The sequence below is a fragment of the Tupaia chinensis genome, unplaced genomic scaffold, assembly GCF_000334495.1.
Source record: "Tupaia chinensis unplaced genomic scaffold, TupChi_1.0 Scaffold143596_1, whole genome shotgun sequence".
Taxonomy (NCBI): domain Eukaryota; kingdom Metazoa; phylum Chordata; class Mammalia; order Scandentia; family Tupaiidae; genus Tupaia; species Tupaia belangeri.
The window spans coordinates 160,579-166,313 of NW_006203442.1; the positions used below are offsets into that span (position 1 = coordinate 160,579).

At 39.9% G+C, this 5,735-nt stretch overlaps 1 pseudogene; it reads left to right on the forward strand.

Annotated features, from left to right (window-relative positions):
* Window positions 1–3,347: 3,347 nt before the first annotated feature.
* On the forward strand, window positions 3,348–3,768 carry LOC102476720 (60S ribosomal protein L23-like; annotated as a pseudogene).
* Window positions 3,769–5,735: the final 1,967 nt, after the last annotated feature.

Genomic DNA, 5,735 nt, shown 5'->3' on the forward strand with positions numbered 1-5,735 from the left:
AGTACAAAGCTGAACAAACTAAAATATCAACACCTCTCAAAACAAAGACAAAGACAAAAACAAAATGCTGTAAAAAATGGCTAAGAACAACAAAAATAATTTAAAATAATAACTAGCTTTTTCTGGTACTCTGGTTTTCAAAGATAACCAAAGCATATACTTTATAAGATAAGTTATACGGTTTGTAAATGGAATGTTTATAAAACCTTTCCAGGTAATTTGGGACCCTAAAGTTTGTTGTGTCATGATAGGTTATGTTATGATGTTAAATTAAAACAGTAAGGGGACTAGCAGATGGCATAATGGTTATGTTGCCGAATTCCCATGTAGTTGACCACAGTTCAACCCTAGACCCGGAGGCTTAAAACTCACCACAAGCACGTGTGCACACATGCCCCAAATCCCAAGATGAGAATGGAGAAGGGACTACACCATGGCCATCCCCCCAGGGGGTGATTTCTTGCTTTGGGTAAGCACGTGCGCCCTATAGCAAAAACCTCTCAAAAAAGATTAAAGCGGTAAGTATTCATGAGGTATCTAAATGAAAATGCTCTAACAAAAAGTTTAAATTTTTCTACTTTTGTCTTGTTATATTTTGTAAGAAAAAAGATAATGAATCTATTAATAAGAGTATTCTGTTTTACACTGAAAATCTGTTGAAAAACATGGTTTTTGTTTTTTAATTTTAATTATTGAGACAAGCAGTTGGTGTAATGGCTATGTCGCTGGACTCCCATATAGTCAACTGCAGTTCGAGTCCCAGACCTGGCAGCTTAAACTCACACCAGGCATGTGAACGTGCATGCCCAAGATCCCAAGAGGAGAATGGAGGAGAAGGGATAGTGGTGTGGCCATCCCCCCTGGGGGATAATTTCTCATTTTCTGTCTCTCTGTCTCTCTCTGTCTTTCTGGGGAGCACACGTGCCCTGTGGCAAAAAAGCCTCTCCAAAAAAAGAAAAGAAGAAATTGTAATTATTTATTTATTTTACATTCACTGAACATCACAGCATACAAGATGCAGTTTCCCGTCCAGAATACACTGTATAGTGGCTTAGTCATACATGTTATCATCAACAACTATACCCCCCATTTCTCACCCTCTGCCATTCCCCACCCTCCCACTCTTTCTCTGGTATCTGCAGTTGCTTTCCATTCCTTTTTTTTTTTTTTTTTTTTTTTTTTTTTTTTTAAAAAAAGACTGGATTTTTTTGCAGAAAAAAAAAAACCTGTTTGATCTAACTACTTTCAATAGCAAGTTCAGCAGATATATAAATACCTGTGAATAAATGTTTGATTTTAGGCATGAAACTGTGAGTAAAATGAATATACTATAAAACAGCACCTACTGAGCCTATATAGCTTACTGTGGTCATTAAATAGGTATTTTAATACATTCTTTAATTTCAAGAAAGATAGTCTTAGCTTTAATAACTCAAAATCAAAAAATGTTAAGAGAACTTTGCTTAAGACTTAAAGCCAGGAACCAAGTTAGGATTCTGTTCAAATAGTAGTTACAGGGATCTGTCGACAATTCAAGAGAAGACAAAAATCCTTATCTCTGGACTACAAAGCATAAAGATCAGTGTTGTTTTAGTCAAAAGCCATAAGATTCTATCTCACCAGCTCAGTCTCATGTACTAAATCTAACTTCTGTTGTGGGCCAAGATTTCCATTTAAATTCTGGAAGATAATATTCAACTCTGGACTTGTCCCTACAGTTAAACTTGGCCCTTTTCTTAGATCTTTTTTTAACTCTGATTTCTGTGTGTCTAATTTTATTTTCCTGACATAGCACTCCCTTTAGAACTTCTTGGAGATCTGGTCTGGTGCTGGTAAATTCTTTCAAGTTTTGTTTATCTGAGAATGTTCTTGTCTTCTCTTCCCATATGAAGAATAATCTTGCCAGGTACAGTATTCTTGGTTGAAATTGTTTTTCACTCAACACTTCGTATATATTTTCTCTTTCTTTCCTCACTCGCATAGTTTCTGATGAGAGGGCTGCTGTTAGCCTGATGGGATATCCTTTGTAGGTAACATGACATTTCTCTCTTGCCAGTCTCACTATCTTGTCTTTGTCTGTGGTTTTGTCAGTCTGGCTATAATGTATCTTGGAGAAGATCTTTTTGGGCTAATTCTATTTGGAGTCCTTTGTATTTCCTGGGTCTGGATCTTTGAGTGCCTCTCTAGGTTTGGAAAGTTTTCTTCCAGGATTCCACGGACTAGGTTATCAATGCCCTTATTAGTTTCTTGACCTTTTGGAATGTCAATTATCCTGATATTTGGAAGTTTGATGGCATCTAGTATTTCTTGTATATTATTCTCATTTTTTGGGCTATTTTCTCAGTCTTTGTGGTAGATTTTTCTAGGCCAGCGATTCTGTTTTCTATATCTGAGATTCAACCTTCTGTATGATCTAGTCTGCATGGAGAGGTTGTGATTTCCTGTATTACAGCCTTCATGTCTAACAGTTCCATTTGATTCTTTTTTATGATATATATTTCTTCTTTCAGATCATGCAAGAACTTCCTCATCTCCTGGACCTCCTTGGCTCTTTTCTCCTGCCTCTTCTGGAGTTTGTTGTCTTTCTTCTCTTGCATCTCTGTTAACTCTTTTTTTTAGAATCATTTTATTTAATTTTATTTATTCATTAATTTATTTAATTTGACCAGAGAGAGACCCAGAGAAAGAGAGAGAGAGAGAAAGCCACCAGTTCTGGAGCTCGAACCATGGTTGGCCATGTGGGAGTGTCCAGGGCCTTAACCACCATGCCACCTGCCAGCCCTAGTAATGATTTTGTAATTTGCGATTCTTCTAGGTAGAGTTGCTTATATTTTTCCAATTTTGTTTTATTAGAATCTTCTTGAGAAGCTGTTATTTTAAATAGAGTTTGAATTCCACATCTTTAATTCTAAGTTCCATCTGACTTCCTTCATGGTAATTTCTAGTCATCTGATGGATTATATGATTCTTCCTCATTTCTAGAGGTTCAATCTGAGCATTCAGAGGCATGCAGGCGGAGGTGATCTGCAATCTCTTTGCCATTCCGTTTTTATCCCTTTGTGCAGCGGATTCCATGGGTACCGAGGAATATGTTTAAACTAATAGTATTTGGACGTTTGGCTACAGTTCCCTTAGATCCATCTAGACACTCAGTGCATGGAGACTGAGCAGCAAAGTGATGAGATAAAAGAAAAGGAATAAGAAAACAGAAAGAGTGAGAAAGAAAGAAGGGGAAAAAAGAAAAAGCAACCAAAAAATTAATTTTTAAAAAAAAGCAAAAATGAAAACCACTTGGCACCATGTGAAAGCACTAGTTCTCACTTTTCTGTCTTTTTCCAGTGTTCAAGATGTCAAAGCGAGGACGTGGTGGGTCCTCCGGGGCAAAGTTCCGGATTTCCCTGGGTCTTCCAGTAGACGCCGTGATCAACTGTGCTGACAACACAGGAGCCAAAAATCTGTATATCATCTCTGTGAAGGGGATCAAGGGACGGCCGAACAGGCTTCCCGCTGCTGGCGTGGGGAACATGGTGATGGCCACGGTCAAGAAAGGCAAGCCAGAGCTCAGGAAGAAAGTGCATTCAGCAGCGGTAATTCGGCAACGAGTCATACCAGAGAAAAGATGGCGTCTTTCTTTATTTTGTAGATAATGCAGGGGCCATAGTAAACAGTAAAGGTGAAATGAAAGGTTCTGCCATCACAGGACCAGTGGCAAAGGAGTGCGCAGACTCGTGGCCCAGGATTGCATCTAATGCTGGCAGCACCGCGTGATTCTCCAGTGTGTTTGTAAAAAACAAATAAATAACCCAAAACATTAAAAACTATTTGCCCCTCCCCCCGAAAAAAATGCTTTTTAAGGTAGGGACCAGCAGTTAGTGTAATGGCTGTCGCCGAACTCCTATGTAGTCGAGAGGAGGAAAGGGGATTATTAGCAAGATAAAGGAGGATCTAAAAGCCAAGAGAATACCTTTAAAAGTTTAAAGAATGTTTTTAATTTTTTTTAATTAAAAAAATGAGAAGACAGAGAGAGACAGAGAAAAGGATGGAGGGAGTGCCCCACCACTCGAGACTGGGGACTAGAGGCTGAATTATCAGTAGACAATCTTCATTTCTCTTATTCCCTGAAAGCACTAGTTCTCAGCTGCAATGGAGAAGTCTTCTGTTTTTATAAAAATTTATAAAATGCACATTCATAAGTTGTTGATATATAACAAAGAAGTCAAAATACCTTGTTTCTGGAAGTTAAGGTTACTGAGCATTGAAAATTCTGGTTACTATATGTAAATTCTACACACAGAGTTACAAGAACACTTTTTTTCTTTTTTTTTTTTTGGAGAGGTTTTCGCTATAGGGCGCATGCGCTCGCCAGACAGACAGAGAGAGACAGAGACAGAAAGCGAGAAATCACCCCCCAGGGGGGATGGCCACGCCGCAATCCCTTCTCCTCCATTCTCCTCTCGAGATCTTGGGCACGCATGCACACGCGCCCAGTGTGAGTTTTAAGCCACCGGGTCCGGGACGTGAACCGCAGTCGACTACGTGGGAGTCCAGTGACATAACCATTACACTAACTGCTGGTTCCCAAAGTTACAAGAAAATTAATGCATGTTTGGTGAAATAAAATGATGGGCAAGGCATATAATATCTACACACACATATGTACATGTTCACACATACATACATACACACACATAATTTCCATCCAAACCAGACACTGCTTAAGGCTGTTCCCAAAAGTAACCTTATGGAATTCCTTTTCCCTTTATGCCACAGCAAGGTTTTCCTAAGGGCGTCCAGCTCTTGATAAGGAAGGACAGACCAACTGCAGGGATCGTTGCCTCACCTTGGCCACTGCTCTAACAGTAAAATGAAGATTCGTGAGCTCCATGTTTGTGTGTATTGTGTTTTTGACAATTAAAAACTGAACTTTGTAAAAATAAGGACTTTTGTGGGGTTAGCAGGTGGCATAGTGGTTAAGACTCTGGACTCCCACACGGCCAACCATAGTTTGAGTCCCGTACCCAGTGGCTTGAAAATCATGCTGGTCACGTGTGTATGCGTGCTCAAAATCCCAGGAAGAGAATGGAGGGGAAGGGACTGTGGTGTGGCCACAAAGGATTTCTCATTTTCCCTCTCACTGTATCTCTCCAGTGAGCACACACACCCAAAAGCAAAAACCTTAAAAAAAAAAAAAAAAAAAAAAAGAAGGGCTTGTGTCAATATGAATATTCTAATGCCTATACAAAGCATAGAAAGTTCTAGTAGCACTGGTGTGATGCCATCCATCACGCTGTCATAAGCCTGGTTGTTCACTGTACATTCTGGATGCAGAGGGGACAGCTGCGCTCCGTTTCAGTTATGTCGTGTTGTAATGACCTGCATCAAGCTGGTAAGATTTTAGGATTTTGGCAGTTCTGAAATCCATTCCCATGGAGAAGACTCTACCAAGTGCTCTTGATACGGGTTTCCAATGAGCTGAAGATCAGTGGGCTTCAGGTAAACCCGACCGAGAGCCACTCCCTCCGAGCCTCTCTTGTTGCTCAGATGTGACCAAAAGGGTTTTGGCAGTGACTCCTAGTCATCACCAACCATTCCTTCCAGCGTGGGCCAACTGGACCAGAAACTGGGACAGGTCCATCCTGGTACCAAGGGACCACAAGATCAACGATGCCTGTAGAGAAAGATCTTCATCAAGAGGGGAAAACACAGACATTTTTCAAAATCAAAACAGAGTCTTT